This window comes from Arachis ipaensis, chromosome B6, assembly GCF_059453495.1.
Source record: "Arachis ipaensis isolate K30076 ecotype BB chromosome B6, ASM5945349v1, whole genome shotgun sequence".
Classification (NCBI taxonomy): domain Eukaryota; kingdom Viridiplantae; phylum Streptophyta; class Magnoliopsida; order Fabales; family Fabaceae; genus Arachis; species Arachis ipaensis.
Window position 1 is genome coordinate 66883272 of NC_142441.1, and position 18859 is coordinate 66902130.

Sequence of the window (18859 nt, forward strand, 5' to 3'; positions counted from 1 at the left end):
GAGTCTCAATGACCTGATTTTAGGCAAGCTCGCACGGGCCCCGCAGGGATTCGCAGCTCGACTTACCCTACGTCACGAGACATGCATATGATAATTATGTGCGCATATTTTAATAGGTGCGATCATACCAGCACTAATGCACCGGATCCCATCAGAACTCCGCAGTTAAGCGTGCTTGGGCCAGAGTAGTACTAGGATGGGTGACCTCCTGGGAAGTCCTCGTGTTGCACCTCTTTTTTTTTTTTTTTTTTTTACGTCGTGCTTACCCTCGTTCTTTAAACGGCGCTATCTTGAATAGTTTAGCTAAAGCGAGTCTCAATGACCTGATTTTAGGCAAGCTCGCACGGGCCCCGCAGGGATTCGCAGCTCGACTTACCCTACGTCATGAGACATGCATATGATAATTATGTGCGCATATTTTAATAGGTGTGATCATACCAGCTCTAATGCATTGGATCCCATTAGAACTCCGCAGTTAAGCGTGCTTGGGCGAGAGTAGTACTAGGATGGGTGACCTCCTGGGAAGTCCTCGTGTTGCACCTCTTTTTTTTTTTTTTACGTCGTGCTTACCCTCGTTCTTTAAACGGCGCTATCTTGAATAGTTTATCTAAAGCGAGTCTCAATGACCTGATTTTAGGCAAGCTCGCACGGGCCCCGCAGGGATTCGCAGCTCGACTTACCCTACGTCACGAGACATGCATATGATAATTATGTGCGCATATTTTAATAGGTGCGATCATACCAGCACTAATGTACCGGATCCCATCAGAACTCCGCAGTTAAGCGTCCTTGGGCGAGAGTAGTACTAGGATAGGTGACCTCCTGGGAAGTCCTCGTGTTGCACCTCTCTTTTTTTTTTTTTTTTTTTTTTTATTTACGTCGTGCTTACCCTCGTTCTTTAAACGGCGCTATCTTGCATAGTTTAGCTAAAGCGGGTCTCAATGACCTGATCTTAGGCAAGCTCGCACGGTCCCCGCAGGGATTCGCAGCTCGACTTACCCTACGTCGCGAGACATGCATTTGTAAATTATGTGCGCATATTTTAATAGGTGCGATCATACCAGCACTAATGCACCGGATCCCATCAGAACTCCGCAGTTAAGCGTGCTTCGGCCAGAGTAGTACTAGGATGGGTGACCTCCTGGGAAGTCCTCGTGTTGCACCTCTTTTTTTTTTTTTTTTTTTTTACGTCGTGCTTACCCTCGTTCTTTAAACGGCGCTATCTTGAATAGTTTAGCTAAAGCGAGTCTCAATGACCTGATTTTAGGCAAGCTCGCACGGGCCTCGCAGGGATTCGCAGCTCGACTTACCCTACGTCACGAGACATGCATATGATAATTATGTGCTCATATTTTAATAGGTGCGATCATACCAGCACTAATGCACCGGATCCCATCAGAACTCCGCAGTTAAGCATCCTTGGGCGAGAGTAGTACTATGATGGGTGACCTCCTGGGAAGTCCTCGTGTTGCACCTCTTCTTTTTTTTTTTTTTTTTTTTTACGTCGTGCTTACCCTGATTCTTTAAACGGCGCTATCTTGCATAGTTTAGCTAAAGCGAGTCTCAATGACCTGATCTTAGGCAAGCTCGCACGGGCCCCGCAGAGATTCGCAGCTCGACTTACCCTACGTCGCGAGACATGCATATGATAATTATGTGCGCATATTTTAATAGGTGCGATCATACCAGCACTAATGCACCGGATCCCATTAGAACTCCGCAGTTAAGCGTGCTTGGGCGAGAGTAGTACTAGGATGGGTGATCTCCTGGGAAGTCCTCGTGTTGCACCTCTTTTTTTTTTTTTTTTTTTTTTTTTTTTTTTTACGTCGTGCTTACCCTCGTTCTTTAAACGGCGCTATCTTGAATAGTTTAGTTAAAGCGAGTCTCAATGACCTGATTTTAGCCAAGCTCGCACGGGCCCCGCAAGGATTCGCAGCTCGACTTACCCTACGTCATGAGACATGCATATGATAATTATGTGCGCATATTTTAATAGGTGTGATCATACCAGCTCTAATGCATTGGATCCCATCAGAACTCCGCAGTTAAGCGTGCTTGGGCGAGAGTAGTACTAGGATGGGTGACCTCCTGGGAAGTCCTCGTGTTGCACCTCTTTTTTTTTTTTTTTACGTCGTGCTTACCCTCGTTCTTTAAACGGCGCTATCTTGAATAGTTTATCTAAAGCGAGTCTCAATGACCTGATTTTAGGCAAGCTCGCACGGGCCCCGCAGGGATTCGCAGCTCGACTTACCCTACGTCACGAGACATGCATATGATAATTATGTGCGCATATTTTAATAGGTGCGATCATACCAGCACTAATGCACCGGATCCCATCAGAACTCCGCAGTTAAGCGTCCTTGGGCGAGAGTAGCACTAGGATAGGTGACCTCCTGGGAAGTCCTCGTGTTGCACCTCTCTTTTTTTTTTTTTTTTTTTTTTTTTTTTTTTTTACGTCGTGCTTACCCTCGTTCTTTAAACGGCGCTATCTTGCATAGTTTAGCTAAAGCGAGTCTCAATGACCTCATTATAGGCAAGCTCGCACGGTCCCCGCAGGGATTCGCAGCTCGACTTACCCTACGTCGCGAGACATGCATATGAAAATTATGTGCGCATATTTTAATAGGTGCGATCATACCAGCACTAATGCACCGGATCCCATCAGAACTCCGCAGTTAAGCGTGCTTGTGCCAGAGTAGTACTAGGATGGGTGACCTCCTGGGAAGTCCTCGTGTTGCCTCTCTTTTTTTTTTTTTTTTTTGCATGGTGTGCTTAACCTCGTTCTTTAAACGGCGCTATCTTGAATAGTTTAATTAAAGCGAGTATCAATGACCTGATTTTAGGCAAGCTCGCACGAGCCCCGCAGGGATTCGCAGCTCGACTTACCCTACGTCATGAGACATGCATATGATAATTATGTGCGCATATTTTAATAGGTGTGATCATACCAGCTCTAATGCATTGGATCCCATCAGAACTCCGCAGTTAAGCGTGCTTGGGCGAGAGTAGTACTAGGATGGGTGACCTCCTGGGAAGTCCTCTTGTTGCACCTCATTTTTTTTTTTACGTCGTGCTTACCCTCGTTCTTTAAACGGCGCTATCTTGAATAGTTTGTCTAAAGCGAGTCTCAATGACTTGATTTTAGGCAAGCTCGCACGGGCCCCGCAGGGATTCGCAGCTCGACTTACCCTACGTCACGAGACATGCATATGATAATTATGTGCTCATATTTTAATAGGTGCGATCATACCAGCACTAATGCACCGGATCCCATCAGAACTCCGCAGTTAAGCATCCTTGGGCGAGAGTAGTACTATGATGGGTGACCTCCTGGGAAGTCCTCGTGTTGCACCTCTTCTTTTTTTTTTTTTTTTTTTTTTTTACGTCGTGCTTACCCTGATTCTTTAAATGGCGCTATCTTGCATAGTTTAGCTAAAGCGAGTCTCAATGACCTGATCTTAGGCAAGCTCGCACGGGCCCCGCAGGGATTCGCAGCTCGACTTACCCTACGTCGCGAGACATGCATATGATAATTATGTGCGCATATTTTAATAGGTGCGATCATACCAGCACTAATGCACCGCATCCCATCAGAACTCCGCAGTTAAGCGTGCTTTGGCGAGAGTAGTACTAGGATGGGTGACCTCCTTGGAAGTCCTCGTGTTGCACCTCTTTTTTTTTTTTTTTTTTTTTTTTTTTTACGTCGTGCTTACCCTCGTTCTTTAAATGGCGCTATCTTGAATAGTTTAGTTAAAGCGAGTCTCAATGACCTGATTTTAGGCAAGCTCGCACGGGCCCCGCAGGGATTCGCAACTCGACTTACCCTACGTCATGAGACATGCATATGATAATTATGTGCGCATATTTTAATAGGTGTGATCATACCAGCTCTAATGCATTGGATCCCATTAGAACTCCGCAGTTAAGCGTGCTTGGGCGAGAGTAGTACTAGGACGGGTGACCTCCTGGGAAGTCCTCGTGTTGCACCTCTTTTTTTTTTTTTTTACGTCGTGCTTACCCTCGTTCTTTAAACGGCGCTATCTTGAATAGTTTATCTAAAGCGAGTCTCAATGACCTGATTTTAGGCAAGCTCGCACGGGCCCCGCAGGGATTCGCAGCTCGACTTACCCTACGTCACGAGACATGCATATGATAATTATGTGCGCATATTTTAATAGGTGCGATCATACCAGCACTAATGCACCGGATCCCATCAGAACTCCGCAGTTAAGCGTCCTTGGGCGAGAGTAGTACTAGGATAGGTGACCTCCTGGGAAGTCCTCGTGTTGCACCTCTCTTTTTTTTTTTTTTTTTTTTTTTTTTTTATTTACGTCGTGCTTACCCTCGTTCTTTAAACGGCGCTATCTTGCATAGTTTAGCTAAAGCGGGTCTCAATGACCTGATCTTAGGCAAGCTCGCACGGTCCCCGCAGGGATTCGCAGCTCGACTTACCCTACGTCGCGAGACATGCATATGAAAATTATGTGCGCATATTTTAATAGGTGCGATCATACCAGCACTAATGCACCGGATCCCATCAGAACTCCGCAGTTAAGCGTGCTTGGGCCAGAGTAGTACTAGGATGGGTGACCTCCTGGGAAGTCCTCGTGTTGCACCTCTTTTTTTTTTTTTTTTTTTTTTACGTCGTGCTTACCCTCGTTCTTTAAATGGCGCTATCTTGAATAGTTTAGTTAAAGCGAGTCTCAATGACCTGATTTTAGGCAAGCTCGCACGGGCCCCGCAGGGATTCGCAACTCGACTTACCCTACGTCATGAGACATGCATATGATAATTATGTGCGCATATTTTAATAGGTGTGATCATACCAGCTCTAATGCATTGGATCCCATTAGAACTCCGCAGTTAAGCGTGCTTGGGCGAGAGTAGTACTAGGATGGGTGACCTCCTGGGAAGTCCTCGGGTTGCACCTCTTTTTTTTTTTTTTACGTCGTGCTTACCCTCGTTCTTTAAACGGCGCTATCTTGAATAGTTTATCTAAAGCGAGTCTCAATGACCTGATTTTAGGCAAGCTCGCACGGGCCCCGCAGGGATTCGCAGCTCGACTTACCCTACGTCACGAGACATGCATATGATAATTATGTGCGCATATTTTAATAGGTGCGATCATACCAGCACTAATGCACCGGATCCCATCAGAACTCCGCAGTTAAGCGTCCTTGGGCGAGAGTAGTACTAGGATAGGTGACCTCCTGGGAAGTCCTCGTGTTGCACCTCTCTTTTTTTTTTTTTTTTTTTATTTACGTCGTGCTTACCCTCGTTCTTTAAACGGCGCTATCTTGCATAGTTTAGCTAAAGCGGGTCTCAATGACCTGATCTTAGGCAAGCTCGCACGGTCCCCGCAGGGATTCGCAGCTCGACTTACCCTACGTCGCGAGACATGCATATGAAAATTATGTGCGCATATTTTAATAGGTGCGATCATACCAGCACTAATGCACCGGATCCCATCAGAACTCCGCAGTTAAGCGTGCTTGGGCCAGAGTAGTACTAGGATGGGTGACCTCCTGGGAAGTCCTCGTGTTGCACCTCTTTTTTTTTTTTTTGTTTTTTTTACGTCGTGCTTACCCTCGTTCTTTAAACGGCGCTATCTTGAATAGTTTAGCTAAAGCGAGTCTCAATGACCTGATTTTAGGCAAGCTCGCACGGGCCTCGCAGGGATTCGCAGCTCGACTTACCCTACGTCACGAGACATGCATATGATAATTATGTGCTCATATTTTAATAGGTGCGATCATACCAGCACTAATGCACCGGATCCCATCAGAACTCCGCAGTTAAGCATCCTTGGGCGAGAGTAGTACTATGATGGGTGACCTCCTGGGAAGTCCTCGTGTTGCACCTCTTCTTTTTTTTTTTTTTTTTTTTACGTCGTGCTTACCCTGATTCTTTAAATGGCGCTATCTTGCATAGTTTAGCTAAAGCGAGTCTCAATGACCTGATCTTAGGCAAGCTCGCACGGGCCCCGCAGGGATTCGCAGCTCGACTTACCCTACGTCGCGAGACATGCATATGATAATTATGTGCGCATATTTTAATAGGTGCGATCATACCAGCACTAATGCACCGGATCCCATCAGAACTCCGCAGTTAAGCGTGCTTGGGCGAGAGTAGTACTAGGATGGGTGACCTCCTGGGAAGTCCTCGTGTTGCAACTCTTTTTTTTTTTTTTTTTTTTTTTTTTTTTTTTTTTTTTTTACGTCGTGCTTACCCTCGTTCTTTAAACGGCGCTATCTTGAATAGTTTAGTTAAAGCGAGTCTCAATGACCTGATTTTAGGCAAGCTCGCACGGGCCCCGCAGGGATTCGCAGCTCGACTTACCCTACGTCATGAGACATGCATATGATAATTATGTGCGCATATTTTAATAGGTGTGATCATACCAGCTCTAATGCATTGGATCCCATTAGAACTCCGCAGTTAAGCGTGCTTGGGCGAGAGTAGTACTAGGATGGGTGACCTCCTGGGAAGTCCTCGTGTTGCACCTCTTTTTTTTTTTTTTACGTCGTGCTTACCCTCGTTCTTTAAACGGCGCTATCTTGAATAGTTTATCTAAAGCGAGTCTCAATGACCTGATTTTAGGCAAGCTCGCACGGGCCCCGCAGGGATTCGCAGCTCGACTTACCCTACGTCACGAGACATGCATATGATAATTATGTGCGCATATTTTAATAGGTGCGATCATACCAGCACTAATGCACCAGATCCCATCAGAACTCCGCAGTTAAGCGTCCTTGGGCGAGAGTAGTACTAGGATAGGTGACCTCCTGGGAAGTCCTCGTGTTGCACCTCTCTTTTTTTTTTTTTTTTATTTACGTCGTGCTTACCCTCGTTCTTTAAACGGCGCTATCTTGCATAGTTTAGCTAAAGCGGGTCTCAATGACCTAATCTTAGGCAAGCTCGCACGGTCCCCGCAGGGATTCGCAGCTCGACTTACCCTACGTCGCGAGACATGCATATGAAAATTATGTGCGCATATTTTAATAGGTGCGATCATACCAACCCTAATGCACCGGATCCCATCAAAACTCCGCAGTTAAGCGTGCTTGGGCCAGAGTAGTACTAGGATGGGTGACCTCCTGGGAAGTCCTCGTGTTGCACCTCTTTTTTTTTTTTTTTTTTTTTTACGTCGTGCTTACCCTCGTTCTTTAAACGGCGCTATCTTGAATAGTTTAGCTAAAGCGAGTCTCAATGACCTGATTTTATGCAAGCTCGCACGGGCCTCGCAGGGATTCGCAGCTCGACTTACCCTACGTCACGAGACATGCATATGATAATTATGTGCTCATATTTTAATAGGTGCGATCATACCAGCACTAATGCACCGGATCCCATCAGAACTCCGCAGTTAAGCATCCTTGGGCGAGAGTAGTACTATGATGGGTGACCTCCTGGGAAGTCCTCGTGTTGCACCTCTTCTTTTTTTTTTTTTTTTTTTTTTACGTCGTGCTTACCCTGATTCTTTAAACGGCGCTATCTTGCATAGTTTAGCTAAAGCGAGTCTCAATGACCTGATCTTAGGCAAGCTCGCACGGGCCCCGCAGGGATTCGCAGCTCGACTTACCCTACGTCGCGAGACATGCATATGATAATTATGTGCGCATATTTTAATAGGTGCGATCATACCAGCACTAATGCACCGGATCCCATTAGAACTCCGCAGTTAAGCGTGCTTGGGCGAGAGTAGTACTAGGATGGGTGACCTCCTTGGAAGTCCTCGTGTTGCACCTCTTTTTTTTTTTTTTTTTTTTTTTTTTTTTTTTTTTACGTCGTGCTTACCCTCGTTCTTTAAACGGCGCTATCTTGAATAGTTTAGTTAAAGCGAGTCTCAATGACCTGATTTTAGCCAAGCTCGCACGGGCCCCGCAGGGATTCGCAGCTCGACTTACCCTACGTCATGAGACATGCATATGATAATTATGTGCGCATATTTTAGTAGGTGTGATCATACCAGCTCTAATGCATTGGATCCCATCAGAACTCCGCAGTTAAGCGTGCTTGGGCGAGAGTAGTACTAGGATGGGTGACCTCCTGGGAAGTCCTCGTGTTGCACCTCTTTTTTTTTTTTTTACGTCGTGCTTACCCTCGTTCTTTAAACGGCGCTATCTTGAATAGTTTATCTAAAGCGAGTCTCAATGACCTGATTTTAGGCAAGCTCGCACGGGCCCCGCAGGGATTCGCAGCTCGACTTACCCTACGTCACGAGACATGCATATGATAATTATGTGCGCATATTTTAATAGGTGCGATCATACCAGCACTAATGCACCGGATCCCATCAGAACTCCGCAGTTAAGCGTCCTTGGGCGAGAGTAGTACTAGGATAGGTGATCTCCTGGGAAGTCCTCGTGTTGCACCTCTCTTTTTTTTTTTTTTTTTTTTTTTTTTTTTTTTTTTACGTCGTGCTTACCCTCGTTCTTTAAACGGCGCTATCTTGCATAGTTTAGCTAAAGCGAGTCTCAATGACCTCATTATAGGCAAGCTCGCACGGTCCCCGCAGGGATTCGCAGCTCGACTTACCCTACGTCGCGAGACATGCATATAAAAATTATGTGCGCATATTTTAATATGTGCGATCATACCAGCACTAATGCACCGGATCCCATCAGAACTCCGCAGTTAAGCGTGCTTGTGCCAGAGTAGTACTAGGATGGGTGACCTCCTGGGAAGTCCTCGTGTTGCCTCTCTTTTTTTTTTTTTTTTTTTTTTGCATGGTGTGCTTAACCTCGTTCTTTAAACGGCGCTATCTTGAATAGTTTAATTAAAGCGAGTATCAATGACCTGATTTTAGGCAAGCTCGCACGGGCCCCGCAGGGATTCGCAGCTCGACTTACCCTACGTCATGAGACATGCATATGATAATTATGTGCGCATATTTTAATAGGTGTGATCATACCAGCTCTAATGCATTGGATCCCATCAGAACTCCGCAGTTAAGCGTGCTTGGGCGAGAGTAGTACTAGGATGGGTGACCTCCTGGGAAGTCCTCGTGTTGCACCTCATTTTTTTTTTTTTACGTCGTGCTTACCCTCGTTCTTTAAACGGCGCTATCTTGAATAGTTTGTCTAAAGCGAGTCTCAATGACTTGATTTTAGGCAAGCTCGCACGGGCCCCGCAGGGATTCGCAGCTCGACTTACCCTACGTCACGAGACATGCATATGATAATTATGTGCGCATATTTTAATAGGTGCGATCATACCAGCACTAATGCACCGGATCCCATCAGAACTTCGCAGTTAAGCGTCCTTGGGCGAGAGTAGTACTAGGATAGGTGACCTCCTGGGAAGTCCTCGTGTTGCACCTCTCTTTTTTTTTTTTTTTTTTTTATTACGTTGTGCTTACCGTCGTTCTTTAAACGGCGCTATCTTGCATAGTTTAGCTAAAGCGAGTCTCAATGACCTCATTATAGGCAAGCTCGCACGGTCCCCGCAGGGATTCGCAGCTCGACTTACCCTACGTCGCGAGACATGCATATGAAAATTATGTGCGCATATTTTAATAGGTGCGATCATACCAGCACTAATGCACCGGATCCCATCAGAACTCCGCTGTTAAGCGTGCTTGTGCCAGAGTAGTACTAGGATTGGTGACCTCCTGGGAAGTCCTCGTGTTGCACCTCTTTTTTTTTTTTTACGTCGTGCTTACCCTCGTTCTTTAAACGGCGTTATCTTGAATAGTTTAGCTAAAGCGAGTCTCAATGACCTGATTTTAGGCAAGTTCGCACGGGCCCCGCAGGAATTCGCAGCTCGACTTACCCTACGTCGCGAGACATGCATATGATAATTTTGTGCGCATATTTTAATAGGTGCGATCATACCAGAACTAATGCACCGGATCCCATCAGAACTCCGTAGTTAAGCGTGCTTGGGCGAGAGTAGTACTAGAATGGTGACCTCCTGGGAAGTCCTCGTGTTGCACCTCTTTTTTTTTTTTTTTTTTTTTTTTTTACGTCGTGCTTACCCTCGTTCTTTAAACGACGCTATCTTGAATAGTTTAGCTAAAGCGAGTCTCAATGAGCTGATTTTAGGCAAGCTCGCACGGGCCCCGCAGGGATTCGCAGCTCGACTTACCCTACGTCGCGAGACATGCATATGATAATTATGTGCGCATATTTTAATAGGTGCGATCATACCAGAACTAATGCACCGGATCCCATCAGAACTCCGCAGTTAAGCGTGCTTGGGCGAGAGTAGTATTAGGATGGGTGACCTCGTGGGAAGTCCTCGTGTTGCACCTTTTTTTTTTTTTTTAACGTCGTGCTTACCCTCGTTCTATAAACGGCGCTATCTTGCATAGTTTAGCTAAAGTGAGTCTCAATGACCTGGTTTTAGGCAAGCTCGCACGGGCCCCGCAGGGATTCGCAGCTTAACTTTCCCTACGTCGCGAGACATGCATATGATAATTATGTGCTCATATTTTAATAGGGGCGATCATACCATCACTAATGCACCGGATCCCATCAGAACTACGCAGTGAAGCGTGCTAGGGCGAGAGTAGTACTAGGATGGGTGACCTCTTGGGAAGTCCTCGTTTTATTCCTTTTTTTTTTTTTTTTTTTTTTTTTTTACGTCGTGCTTACCCTCGTTCTTTAAACGGCGCTATCTTGAATAGTTTAGCTAAAGCGAGTCTCAATGACCTGATTTTAGGCAAGCTCGCACGGGCCCCGCAGGGATTCGCAGCTCGACTTACCCTACGTCGCGAGACATGCATATGATAATTATGTGCGCATGTTTTAATAGGTGCGATCATACCAGCACTAATGCACCGTATCCCATCAGAACTCCGCAGTTAAGCGTGCTTTGGTGAGAGTAGTACTAGGATAGGTGACCTCTTGGGAAGTCCTCGTGTTGTACCTCTTTTTTTTTTTTTTTTTTTTTAACGTCGTGCATACACTCGTTCTTTAAACGGCGTTATCTTGAATAGTTTAGCTAAAGCGAGTCTCAATGACCTGATTTTAGGCAAGCTCCCACGGGCCCCGCAGGGATTCGCAGCTCGACTTACCCTACGTCACGAGACATGCATATGATAATTATGTGCGCATGTTTTAATAGGTGCGATCATACCAGCACTAATGCACCGTATCCCATCAGAACTCCGCAGTTAAGCGTGCTTTGGTGAGAGTAGTACTAGGATAGGTGACCTCTTGGGAAGTCCTCGTGTTGTACCTCTTTTTTTTTTTTTTTTTAACGTCGTGCATACACTCGTTCTTTAAACGGCGTTATCTTGAATAGTTTAGCTAAAGCGAGTCTCAATGACCTGATTTTAGGCAAGCTCCCACGGGCCCCGCAGGGATTCGCAGCTCGACTTACCCTACGTCGCGAGACATGCATATGATAATTATGTGCTCATATTTTAATAGGGGCGATCATACCATCACTAATGCACCGGATCCCATCAGAACTACGCAGTGAAGCGTGCTAGGGCGAGAGTAGTACTAGGATGGGTGACCTCTTGGGAAGTCCTCGTTTTATTCCTCTTTTTTTTTTTTTTTTTTTTTTTTTTTTTTTTTTACGTCGTGCTTACCCTCGTTCTTTAAACGGCGCTATCTTGAATAGTTTAGCTAAAGCGAGTCTCAATGACCTGATTTTAGGCAAGCTCGCACGGGCCCCGCAGGGATTCGCAGCTCGACTTACCCTACGTCGCGAGACATGCATATGATAATTATGTGCGCATGTTTTAATAGGTGCGATCATACCAGCACTAATGCACCGTATCCCATCAGAACTCCGCAGTTAAGCGTGCTTTGGTGAGAGTAGTACTAGGATAGGTGACCTCTTGGGAAGTCCTCGTGTTGTACCTCTTTTTTTTTTTTTTTTTTTTTTAACGTCGTGCATACACTCGTTCTTTAAACGGCGTTATCTTGAATAGTTTAGCTAAAGCGAGTCTCAATGACCTGATTTTAGGCAAGCTCCCACGGGCCCCGCAGGGATTCGCAGCTCGACTTACCCTACGTCGCGAGACATGCATATGATAATTATGTGCTCATATTTTAATAGGGGCGATCATACCATCACTAATGCACCGGATCCCATCAGAACTACGCAGTGAAGCGTGCTAGGGCGAGAGTAGTACTAGGATGGGTGACCTCTTGGGAAGTCCTCGTTTTATTCCTCTTTTTTTTTTTTTTTTTTTTTTTTTTACGTCGTGCTTACCCTCGTTCTTTAAACGGCGCTATCTTGAATAGTTTAGCTAAAGCGAGTCTCAATGACCTGATTTTAGGCAAGCTCGCACGGGCCCCGCAGGGATTCGCAGCTCGACTTACCCTACGTCGCGAGACATGCATATGATAATTATGTGCGCATGTTTTAATAGGTGCGATCATACCAGCACTAATGCACCGTATCCCATCAGAACTCCGCAGTTAAGCGTGCTTTGGTGAGAGTAGTACTAGGATAGGTGACCTCTTGGGAAGTCCTCGTGTTGTACCTCTTTTTTTTTTTTTTTTTTTTTTTTTTAACGTCGTGCATACACTCGTTCTTTAAACGGCGTTATCTTGAATAGTTTAGCTAAAGCGAGTCTCAATGACCTGATTTTAGGCAAGCTCCCACGGGCCCCGCAGGGATTCGCAGCTCGACTTATCCTACGTCACGAGACATGCATATGATAATTATGTGCGCATGATTTAATAGGTGCGATCATACCAGCACTAATGCACCGGATCCCATCAGAACTCCGCAGTTAAGCGTGCTTGGGTGAGAGTAGTACTAGGATAGGTGACCTCTTGGGAAGTCCTCGTGTTGTACCTCTTTTTTTTTTTTTTTTTTTTTTCCGTCTTGCTTTCCCTCGTTCTTTAAACGGCGTTATCTTGAATAGTTTAGCTAAAGCGAGTCTCAATGACCTGATTTTAGGCAAGCTCGCACGGGCCCCGCAGGAATTCGCAGCTCGACTTACCCTACGTCGCGAGACATGCATATGATAATTATGTGCGCATATTTTAATAGGTGCGATCATACCAGAACTAATGCACCGGATCCCATCAGAACTCCGCAGTTAAGCGTGCTTGGGCGAGAGTAGTACTAGAATGGGTGACCTCCTGGGAAGTCCTCGTGTTGCACCTCTTTTTTTTTTTTTTTTTTTTTTTTTTTACGTCGTGCTTACCCTCGTTCTTTAAACGGTGCTATCTTGAATAGTTTAGCTAAAGCGAGTCTCAATGACCTGATTTTAGGCAAGCTCGCACGGGCCCCGCAGGGATTCGCAGCTCGACTTACCCTACGTCGCGAGACATGCATATGATAATTATGTGCGCATATTTTAATAGGTGCGATCATTCCAGAACTAATGCACCGGATCCCATCAGAACTCCGCAGTTAAGCGTGCTTGGGCGAGAGTAGTATTAGGATGGGTGACCTCGTGGGAAGTCCTCGTGTTGCACCTTTTTTTTTTTTTTTTTTTAACGTCGTGCTTACCCTCGTTCTATAAACGGCGCTATCTTGCATAGTTTAGCTAAAGTGAGTCTCAATGACCTGGTTTTAGGCAAGCTCACACGGGCCCCGCAGGGATTCGCAGCTTGACTTTCCCTACGTCGCGAGACATGCATATGATAATTATGTGCTCATATTTTAATAGGGGCGATCATACCATCACTAATGCACCGGATCCCATCAGAACTACGCAGTGAAGCGTGCTAGGGCGAGAGTAGTACTAGGATGGGTGACCTCTTGGGAAGTCTTCGTTTTATTCCTTTTTTTTTTTTTTTTTTTTTTTACGTCGTGCTTACCCTCGTTCTTTAAACGGCGCTATCTTGAATAGTTTAGCTAAAGCGAGTCTCAATGACCTGATATTAGGCAAGCTCGCACGGGCCCCGTAGGGATTCGCAGCTCGACTTACCCTACGTCGCGAGACATGCATATGATAATTATGTGCGCATATTTTAATAGGTGCGATCATACCAGAACTAATGCACCGGATCCCATCAGAACTCCGCAGTTAAGCGTGCTTCGGCGAGAGTAGTATTAGGATGGGTGACCTCGTGGGAAGTCCTCGTGTTGCACCTTTTTTTTTTTTTTTTTAACGTCGTGCTTACCCTCGTTCTATAAACGGCGCTATCTTGCATAGTTTAGCTAAAGTGAGTCTCAATGACCTGGTTTTAGGCAAGCTCGCACGGGCCCCGCAGGGATTCGCAGCTTGACTTTCCCTACGTCGCGAGACATGCATATGATAATTATGTGCTCATATTTTAATAGGGGCGATCATACCATCACTAATGCACCGGATCCCATCAGAACTACGCAGTGAAGCGTGCTAGGGCGAGAGTAGTACTAGGATGGGTGACCTCTTGGGAAGTCCTCGTTTTATTCCTTTTTGTTTTTTTTTTTTTTTTTTTTTTTTTTTTTTTTTTTTTACGTCGTGCTTACCCTCGTTCTTTAAACGGCGCTATCTTGAATAGTTTAGCTAAAGCGAGTCTCAATGACCTGATTTTAGGCAAGCTCGCACGGGCCCCGCAGGGATTCGCAGCTCGACTTACCCTACGTCGCGAGACATGCATATGATAATTATGTGCGCATGTTTTAATAGGTGCGATCATACCAGCACTAATGCACCGTATCCCATCAGAACTCCGCAGTTAAGCGTGCTTTGGTGAGAGTAGTACTAGGATAGGTGACCTCTTGGGAAGTCCTCGTGTTGTACCTCTTTTTTTTTTTTTTTTTTAACGTCGTGCATACACTCGTTCTTTAAACGGCGTTATCTTGAATAGTTTAGCTAAAGCGAGTCTCAATGACCTGATTTTAGGCAAGCTCCCACGGGCCCCGCAGGGATTCGCAGCTCGACTTACCCTACGTCACGAGACATGCTTATGATAATTATGTGCGCATGATTTAATAGGTGCGATCATACCAGCACTAATGCACCGGATCCCATCAGAACTCCGCAGTTAAGCGTGCTTGGGTGAGAGTAGTACTAGGATAGGTGACCTCTTGGGAAGTCCTCGTGTTGTACCTTTTTTTTTTTTTTTTTTTTTTTTTTTTTTTTTTTTTTTTTTTTTTTTACGTCTTGCTTACCCTCGTTCTTTAAACGGCGTTATCTTGAATAGTTTAGCTAAAGCGAGTCTCAATGACCTGATTTTAGGCAAGCTCGCACGGGCCCCGCAGGAATTCGCAGCTCGACTTACCCTACGTCGCGAGACATGCATATGATAATTATGTGCGCATATTTTAATAGGTGCGATCATACCAGAACTAATGCACCGGATCCCATCAGAACTCCGCAGTTAAGCGTGCTTGGGCGAGAGTAGTACTAGAATGGGTGACCTCCTGGGAAGTCCTCGTGTTGCACCTCTTTTTTTTTTTTTTTTTTTTTTTTTTTTTTACGTCGTGCTTACCCTCGTTCTTTAAACGGTGCTATCTTGAATAGTTTAGCTAAAGCGAGTCTCAATCACCTGATTTTAGGCAAGCTCGCACGGGCCCCGCAGGGATTCGCAGCTCGACTTACCCTACGTCGCGAGACATGCATATGATAATTATGTGCGCATATTTTAATAGGTGCGATCATTCCAGAACTAATGCACCGGATCCCATCAGAACTCCGCAGTTAAGCGCGCTTGGGCGAGAGTAGTATTAGGATGGGTGACCTCGTGGGAAGTCCTCGTGTTGCACCTTTTTTTTTTTTTTTTTAACGTCGTGCTTACCCTCGTTCTATAAACGGCGCTATCTTGCATAGTTTAGCTAAAGTGAGTCTCAATGACCTGGTTTTAGGCAAGCTCGCACGGGCCCCGCAGGGATTCGCAGCTTGACTTTCCCTACGTCGCGAGACATGCATATGATAATTATGTGCTCATATTTTAATAGGGGCGATCATACCATCACTAATGCACCGGATCCCATCAGAACTACGCAGTGAAGCGTGCTAGGGCGAGAGTAGTACTAGGATGGGTGACCTCTTGGGAAGTCCTCGTTTTATTCCTTTTTGTTTTTTTTTTTTTTTTTGTTTTTTTTTTTTGTTTTTTTTGTTTTTTTTTTTTTTTTTACGTCGTGCTTACCCTCGTTCTTTAAACGGCGCTATCTTGAATAGTTTAGCTAAAGCGAGTCTCAATGACCTGATTTTAGGCAAGCTCGCACGGGCCCCGCAGGGATTCGCAGCTCGACTTACCCTACGTCGCGAGACATGCATATGATAATTATGTGCGCATGTTTTAATAGGTGCGATCATACCAGCACTAATGCACCGTATCCCATCAGAACTCCGCAGTTAAGCATGCTTTGGTGAGAGTAGTACTAGGATAGGTGACCTCTTGGGAAGTCCTCGTGTTGTACCTCTTTTTTTTTTTTTTTTTTTTTTAACGTCGTGCATACACTCGTTCTTTAAACGGCGTTATCTTGAATAGTTTAGCTAAAGCGAGTCTCAATGACCTGGTTTTAGGCAATCTCGCACGGGCCCCGCAGGGATTCGCAGCTTGACTTTCCCTACGTCGCGAGACATGCATATGATAATTGTGTGCTCATATTTTAATAGGGGCGATCATACCATCACTAACGCACCGGATCCCATCAGAACTACGCAGTGAAGCGTGCTAGGGCGAGAGTAGTACTAGGATGGGTGACCTCTTGGGAAGTCCTCGTTTTATTCCTTTTTTTTTTTTTTTTTTTTTTTTACGTCATGCTTACCCTCGTTCTTTAAACGGCGCTATCTTGAATAGTTTAGCTAAAGCGAGTCTCAATGACCTGATATTAGGCAAGCTCGCACGGGCCCCGCAGGGATTCGCAGCTCGACTTACCCTACGTCGCGAGACATGCATATGATAATTATGTGCGCATATTTTAATAGGTGCGATCATACCAGAACTAATGCACCGGATCCCATCAGAACTCCGCAGTTAAGCGTGCTTGGGCGAGAGTAGTACTAGAATGGGTGACCTCCTGGGAAGTCCTCGTGTTGCACCTCTTTTTTTTTTTTTTTTTTTTTTTTTTTTTTTTTTTACGTCGTGCTTACCCTCGTTCTTTAAACGGTGCTATCTTGAATAGTTTAGCTAAAGCGAGTCTCAATGACCTGATTTTAGGCAAGCTCGCACGGGCCCCGCAGGGATTCGCAGCTCGACTTACCCTACGTCGCGAGACATGCATATGATAATTATGTGCGCATATTTTAATAGGTGCGATCATTCCAGAACTAATGCACCGGATCCCATCAGAACTCCGCAGTTAAGCGTGCTTGGGCGAGAGTAGTATTAGGATGGGTGACCTCGTGGGAAGTCCTCGTGTTGCACCTTTTTTTTTTTTTTTTTTTAACGTCGTGCTTACCCTCGTTCTATAAACGGCGCTATCTTGCATAGTTTAGCTAAAGTGAGTCTCAATGACCTGGTTTTAGGCAAGCTCGCACGGGCCCCGCAGGGATTCGCAGCTTGACTTTCCCTACGTCGCGAGACATGCATATGATAATTATGTGCTCATATTTTAATAGGGGCGATCATACCATCACTAATGCACCGGATCCCATCAGAACTACGCAGTGAAGTGTGCTAGGGCGAGAGTAGTACTAGGATGGGTGACCTCTTGGGAAGTCCTCGTTTTATTCCTTTTTGTTTTTTTTTTTTTTTTGTTTTTTTGTTTTTTTTGTTTTTTTTGTTTTTTTTTTTTTTTTACGTCGTGCTTACCCTCGTTCTTTAAATGGCGCTATCTTGAATAGTTTAGCTAAAGCGAGTCTCAATGACCTGATTTTAGGCAAGCTCGCACGGGCCCCGCAGGGATTCGCAGCTCGACTTACCCTACGTCGCGAGACATGCATATGATAATTATGTGCGCATGTTTTAATAGTTGCGATCATACCAGCACTAATGCACCGTATCCCATCAGAACTCCGCAGTTAAGCATGCTTTGGTGAGAGTAGTACTAGGATAGGTGACCTCTTGGGAAGTCCTCGTGTTGTACCTCTTTTTTTTTTTTTTTTTTTTAACGTCGTGCATACACTCGTTCTTTAAACGGCGTTATCTTGAATAGTTAAGCTAAAGCGAGTCTCAATGACCTGGTTTTAGGCAATCTCGCACGGGCCCCGCAGGGATTCGCAGCTTGACTTTCCCTACGTCGCGAGACATGCATATGATAATTGTGTGCTCATATTTTAATAGGGGCGATCATACCATCACTAACGCACCGGATCCCATCAGAACTACGCAGTGAAGCGTGCTAGGGCGAGAGTAGTACTAGGATGGGTGACCTCTTGGGAAGTCCTCGTTTTATTCCTTTTTTTTTTTTTTTTTTTACGTCATGCTTACCCTCGTTCTTTAAACGGCGCTATCTTGAATAGTTTAGCTAAAGCGAGTCTCAATGACCTGATATTAGGCAAGCTCGCACGGGCCCCGCAGGGATTCGCAGCTCGACTTACCCTACGTCGCGAGACATGCATATGATAATTATGTGCGCATATTTTAATAGGTGCGATCATACCAGAACTAATGCACCGGATCCCATCAGAACTCCGCAGTTAAGCGTGCTTGGGCGAGAGTAGTATTAGGATGGGTGACCTCGTGGGAAGTCCTCGTGTTGCACCTTTTTTTTTTTTTTTTTTTAACGTCGTGCTTACCCTCGTTCTATAAACGGCGCTATCTTGCATAGTTTAGCTAAAGTGAGTCTCAATGACCTGGTTTTAGGCAAGCTCGCACGGGCCCCGCAGGGATTCGCAGCTTGACTTTCCCTACGTCACGAGACATGCATATGATAATTATGTGCTCATATTTTAATAGGGGCGATCATACCATCACTAATGCACCGGATCCCATCAGAACTACGCAGTGAAGCGTGCTAGGGCGAGAGTAGTACTAGGATGGGTGACCTCTTGGGAAGTCCTCGTTTTATTCCTTTTTTTTTTTTTTTTTTTACGTCGTGCTTACCCTCGTTCTTTAAACGGCGC

At 45.4% G+C, this 18859-nt stretch overlaps 34 non-coding genes and 26 pseudogenes across 34 annotated transcripts; all 60 read left to right on the forward strand.

The window, feature by feature from the left end:
- Positions 1 to 114: 114 nt before the first annotated feature.
- LOC148560472 (5S ribosomal RNA) lies at positions 115 to 233 on the forward strand. The gene has a single exon (XR_015890259.1). It is a non-coding gene; the product is annotated as a 5S ribosomal RNA (ribosomal RNA).
- Positions 234 to 424: 191 nt separating this feature from the next.
- Positions 425 to 543, forward strand: LOC148560473 (5S ribosomal RNA). The gene has a single exon (XR_015891581.1). It is a non-coding gene; the product is annotated as a 5S ribosomal RNA (ribosomal RNA).
- A 185-nt stretch (positions 544 to 728) lies between these two features.
- LOC148560474 (5S ribosomal RNA) lies at positions 729 to 847 on the forward strand. The gene has a single exon (XR_015891553.1). It is a non-coding gene; the product is annotated as a 5S ribosomal RNA (ribosomal RNA).
- A 200-nt stretch (positions 848 to 1047) lies between these two features.
- On the forward strand, positions 1048 to 1166 carry LOC148560475 (5S ribosomal RNA). The gene has a single exon (XR_015891576.1). It is a non-coding gene; the product is annotated as a 5S ribosomal RNA (ribosomal RNA).
- Positions 1167 to 1358: 192 nt separating this feature from the next.
- LOC148560476 (5S ribosomal RNA) lies at positions 1359 to 1477 on the forward strand. Its single transcript, XR_015891006.1, has one exon. It is a non-coding gene; the product is annotated as a 5S ribosomal RNA (ribosomal RNA).
- A 195-nt stretch (positions 1478 to 1672) lies between these two features.
- On the forward strand, positions 1673 to 1791 carry LOC148560477 (5S ribosomal RNA). Its single transcript, XR_015889853.1, has one exon. It is a non-coding gene; the product is annotated as a 5S ribosomal RNA (ribosomal RNA).
- Positions 1792 to 1994: 203 nt separating this feature from the next.
- LOC148560478 (5S ribosomal RNA) lies at positions 1995 to 2113 on the forward strand. Its single transcript, XR_015891426.1, has one exon. It is a non-coding gene; the product is annotated as a 5S ribosomal RNA (ribosomal RNA).
- Positions 2114 to 2299: 186 nt separating this feature from the next.
- On the forward strand, positions 2300 to 2418 carry LOC148560479 (5S ribosomal RNA; annotated as a pseudogene).
- Positions 2419 to 2624: 206 nt separating this feature from the next.
- Positions 2625 to 2743, forward strand: LOC148560480 (5S ribosomal RNA; annotated as a pseudogene).
- A 191-nt stretch (positions 2744 to 2934) lies between these two features.
- LOC148560481 (5S ribosomal RNA) lies at positions 2935 to 3053 on the forward strand (annotated as a pseudogene).
- Positions 3054 to 3236: 183 nt separating this feature from the next.
- LOC148560482 (5S ribosomal RNA) lies at positions 3237 to 3355 on the forward strand. The gene has a single exon (XR_015891007.1). It is a non-coding gene; the product is annotated as a 5S ribosomal RNA (ribosomal RNA).
- A 198-nt stretch (positions 3356 to 3553) lies between these two features.
- On the forward strand, positions 3554 to 3672 carry LOC148560483 (5S ribosomal RNA; annotated as a pseudogene).
- A 199-nt stretch (positions 3673 to 3871) lies between these two features.
- LOC148560484 (5S ribosomal RNA) lies at positions 3872 to 3990 on the forward strand (annotated as a pseudogene).
- A 186-nt stretch (positions 3991 to 4176) lies between these two features.
- On the forward strand, positions 4177 to 4295 carry LOC148560485 (5S ribosomal RNA). The gene has a single exon (XR_015891190.1). It is a non-coding gene; the product is annotated as a 5S ribosomal RNA (ribosomal RNA).
- Positions 4296 to 4500: 205 nt separating this feature from the next.
- On the forward strand, positions 4501 to 4619 carry LOC148560486 (5S ribosomal RNA). Its single transcript, XR_015890260.1, has one exon. It is a non-coding gene; the product is annotated as a 5S ribosomal RNA (ribosomal RNA).
- Positions 4620 to 4812: 193 nt separating this feature from the next.
- On the forward strand, positions 4813 to 4931 carry LOC148560487 (5S ribosomal RNA; annotated as a pseudogene).
- Positions 4932 to 5116: 185 nt separating this feature from the next.
- Positions 5117 to 5235, forward strand: LOC148560488 (5S ribosomal RNA). The gene has a single exon (XR_015891191.1). It is a non-coding gene; the product is annotated as a 5S ribosomal RNA (ribosomal RNA).
- A 196-nt stretch (positions 5236 to 5431) lies between these two features.
- On the forward strand, positions 5432 to 5550 carry LOC148560489 (5S ribosomal RNA). The gene has a single exon (XR_015890261.1). It is a non-coding gene; the product is annotated as a 5S ribosomal RNA (ribosomal RNA).
- A 194-nt stretch (positions 5551 to 5744) lies between these two features.
- Positions 5745 to 5863, forward strand: LOC148560490 (5S ribosomal RNA). The gene has a single exon (XR_015891009.1). It is a non-coding gene; the product is annotated as a 5S ribosomal RNA (ribosomal RNA).
- A 194-nt stretch (positions 5864 to 6057) lies between these two features.
- On the forward strand, positions 6058 to 6176 carry LOC148560491 (5S ribosomal RNA). Its single transcript, XR_015889656.1, has one exon. It is a non-coding gene; the product is annotated as a 5S ribosomal RNA (ribosomal RNA).
- Positions 6177 to 6387: 211 nt separating this feature from the next.
- Positions 6388 to 6506, forward strand: LOC148560492 (5S ribosomal RNA). The gene has a single exon (XR_015891582.1). It is a non-coding gene; the product is annotated as a 5S ribosomal RNA (ribosomal RNA).
- A 185-nt stretch (positions 6507 to 6691) lies between these two features.
- On the forward strand, positions 6692 to 6810 carry LOC148560493 (5S ribosomal RNA). Its single transcript, XR_015891756.1, has one exon. It is a non-coding gene; the product is annotated as a 5S ribosomal RNA (ribosomal RNA).
- Positions 6811 to 7003: 193 nt separating this feature from the next.
- LOC148560494 (5S ribosomal RNA) lies at positions 7004 to 7122 on the forward strand (annotated as a pseudogene).
- Positions 7123 to 7315: 193 nt separating this feature from the next.
- Positions 7316 to 7434, forward strand: LOC148560495 (5S ribosomal RNA). Its single transcript, XR_015891010.1, has one exon. It is a non-coding gene; the product is annotated as a 5S ribosomal RNA (ribosomal RNA).
- Positions 7435 to 7630: 196 nt separating this feature from the next.
- Positions 7631 to 7749, forward strand: LOC148560496 (5S ribosomal RNA). The gene has a single exon (XR_015890004.1). It is a non-coding gene; the product is annotated as a 5S ribosomal RNA (ribosomal RNA).
- A 206-nt stretch (positions 7750 to 7955) lies between these two features.
- Positions 7956 to 8074, forward strand: LOC148560497 (5S ribosomal RNA). Its single transcript, XR_015891427.1, has one exon. It is a non-coding gene; the product is annotated as a 5S ribosomal RNA (ribosomal RNA).
- Positions 8075 to 8259: 185 nt separating this feature from the next.
- On the forward strand, positions 8260 to 8378 carry LOC148560498 (5S ribosomal RNA). The gene has a single exon (XR_015891645.1). It is a non-coding gene; the product is annotated as a 5S ribosomal RNA (ribosomal RNA).
- Positions 8379 to 8586: 208 nt separating this feature from the next.
- LOC148560499 (5S ribosomal RNA) lies at positions 8587 to 8705 on the forward strand (annotated as a pseudogene).
- Positions 8706 to 8900: 195 nt separating this feature from the next.
- LOC148560500 (5S ribosomal RNA) lies at positions 8901 to 9019 on the forward strand. The gene has a single exon (XR_015891428.1). It is a non-coding gene; the product is annotated as a 5S ribosomal RNA (ribosomal RNA).
- Positions 9020 to 9204: 185 nt separating this feature from the next.
- On the forward strand, positions 9205 to 9323 carry LOC148560501 (5S ribosomal RNA). The gene has a single exon (XR_015891700.1). It is a non-coding gene; the product is annotated as a 5S ribosomal RNA (ribosomal RNA).
- Positions 9324 to 9519: 196 nt separating this feature from the next.
- Positions 9520 to 9638, forward strand: LOC148560502 (5S ribosomal RNA; annotated as a pseudogene).
- A 184-nt stretch (positions 9639 to 9822) lies between these two features.
- LOC148560503 (5S ribosomal RNA) lies at positions 9823 to 9940 on the forward strand. Its single transcript, XR_015891628.1, has one exon. It is a non-coding gene; the product is annotated as a 5S ribosomal RNA (ribosomal RNA).
- Positions 9941 to 10137: 197 nt separating this feature from the next.
- Positions 10138 to 10256, forward strand: LOC148560504 (5S ribosomal RNA). The gene has a single exon (XR_015890704.1). It is a non-coding gene; the product is annotated as a 5S ribosomal RNA (ribosomal RNA).
- A 185-nt stretch (positions 10257 to 10441) lies between these two features.
- Positions 10442 to 10560, forward strand: LOC148560505 (5S ribosomal RNA; annotated as a pseudogene).
- Positions 10561 to 10756: 196 nt separating this feature from the next.
- Positions 10757 to 10875, forward strand: LOC148560506 (5S ribosomal RNA; annotated as a pseudogene).
- Positions 10876 to 11068: 193 nt separating this feature from the next.
- LOC148560507 (5S ribosomal RNA) lies at positions 11069 to 11187 on the forward strand (annotated as a pseudogene).
- A 189-nt stretch (positions 11188 to 11376) lies between these two features.
- On the forward strand, positions 11377 to 11495 carry LOC148560508 (5S ribosomal RNA; annotated as a pseudogene).
- Positions 11496 to 11700: 205 nt separating this feature from the next.
- LOC148560509 (5S ribosomal RNA) lies at positions 11701 to 11819 on the forward strand (annotated as a pseudogene).
- A 194-nt stretch (positions 11820 to 12013) lies between these two features.
- LOC148560510 (5S ribosomal RNA) lies at positions 12014 to 12132 on the forward strand (annotated as a pseudogene).
- Positions 12133 to 12329: 197 nt separating this feature from the next.
- Positions 12330 to 12448, forward strand: LOC148560511 (5S ribosomal RNA; annotated as a pseudogene).
- A 198-nt stretch (positions 12449 to 12646) lies between these two features.
- LOC148560512 (5S ribosomal RNA) lies at positions 12647 to 12765 on the forward strand. Its single transcript, XR_015891554.1, has one exon. It is a non-coding gene; the product is annotated as a 5S ribosomal RNA (ribosomal RNA).
- A 193-nt stretch (positions 12766 to 12958) lies between these two features.
- Positions 12959 to 13077, forward strand: LOC148560513 (5S ribosomal RNA). The gene has a single exon (XR_015890264.1). It is a non-coding gene; the product is annotated as a 5S ribosomal RNA (ribosomal RNA).
- Positions 13078 to 13275: 198 nt separating this feature from the next.
- LOC148560514 (5S ribosomal RNA) lies at positions 13276 to 13394 on the forward strand. Its single transcript, XR_015891294.1, has one exon. It is a non-coding gene; the product is annotated as a 5S ribosomal RNA (ribosomal RNA).
- Positions 13395 to 13583: 189 nt separating this feature from the next.
- LOC148560515 (5S ribosomal RNA) lies at positions 13584 to 13702 on the forward strand (annotated as a pseudogene).
- Positions 13703 to 13894: 192 nt separating this feature from the next.
- Positions 13895 to 14013, forward strand: LOC148560516 (5S ribosomal RNA). The gene has a single exon (XR_015891807.1). It is a non-coding gene; the product is annotated as a 5S ribosomal RNA (ribosomal RNA).
- Positions 14014 to 14200: 187 nt separating this feature from the next.
- Positions 14201 to 14319, forward strand: LOC148560517 (5S ribosomal RNA; annotated as a pseudogene).
- Positions 14320 to 14531: 212 nt separating this feature from the next.
- LOC148560518 (5S ribosomal RNA) lies at positions 14532 to 14650 on the forward strand (annotated as a pseudogene).
- Positions 14651 to 14840: 190 nt separating this feature from the next.
- Positions 14841 to 14959, forward strand: LOC148560519 (5S ribosomal RNA). Its single transcript, XR_015891580.1, has one exon. It is a non-coding gene; the product is annotated as a 5S ribosomal RNA (ribosomal RNA).
- Positions 14960 to 15176: 217 nt separating this feature from the next.
- On the forward strand, positions 15177 to 15295 carry LOC148560520 (5S ribosomal RNA). The gene has a single exon (XR_015890265.1). It is a non-coding gene; the product is annotated as a 5S ribosomal RNA (ribosomal RNA).
- Positions 15296 to 15496: 201 nt separating this feature from the next.
- Positions 15497 to 15615, forward strand: LOC148560521 (5S ribosomal RNA). The gene has a single exon (XR_015891782.1). It is a non-coding gene; the product is annotated as a 5S ribosomal RNA (ribosomal RNA).
- Positions 15616 to 15802: 187 nt separating this feature from the next.
- Positions 15803 to 15921, forward strand: LOC148560522 (5S ribosomal RNA; annotated as a pseudogene).
- Positions 15922 to 16153: 232 nt separating this feature from the next.
- LOC148560523 (5S ribosomal RNA) lies at positions 16154 to 16272 on the forward strand (annotated as a pseudogene).
- A 194-nt stretch (positions 16273 to 16466) lies between these two features.
- Positions 16467 to 16585, forward strand: LOC148560524 (5S ribosomal RNA; annotated as a pseudogene).
- Positions 16586 to 16778: 193 nt separating this feature from the next.
- On the forward strand, positions 16779 to 16897 carry LOC148560525 (5S ribosomal RNA). The gene has a single exon (XR_015890266.1). It is a non-coding gene; the product is annotated as a 5S ribosomal RNA (ribosomal RNA).
- A 206-nt stretch (positions 16898 to 17103) lies between these two features.
- Positions 17104 to 17222, forward strand: LOC148560526 (5S ribosomal RNA). The gene has a single exon (XR_015891295.1). It is a non-coding gene; the product is annotated as a 5S ribosomal RNA (ribosomal RNA).
- Positions 17223 to 17411: 189 nt separating this feature from the next.
- Positions 17412 to 17530, forward strand: LOC148560527 (5S ribosomal RNA; annotated as a pseudogene).
- Positions 17531 to 17764: 234 nt separating this feature from the next.
- Positions 17765 to 17883, forward strand: LOC148560528 (5S ribosomal RNA; annotated as a pseudogene).
- Positions 17884 to 18075: 192 nt separating this feature from the next.
- LOC148560529 (5S ribosomal RNA) lies at positions 18076 to 18194 on the forward strand (annotated as a pseudogene).
- Positions 18195 to 18382: 188 nt separating this feature from the next.
- On the forward strand, positions 18383 to 18501 carry LOC148560530 (5S ribosomal RNA). The gene has a single exon (XR_015890705.1). It is a non-coding gene; the product is annotated as a 5S ribosomal RNA (ribosomal RNA).
- A 189-nt stretch (positions 18502 to 18690) lies between these two features.
- On the forward strand, positions 18691 to 18809 carry LOC148560531 (5S ribosomal RNA; annotated as a pseudogene).
- Positions 18810 to 18859: the final 50 nt, after the last annotated feature.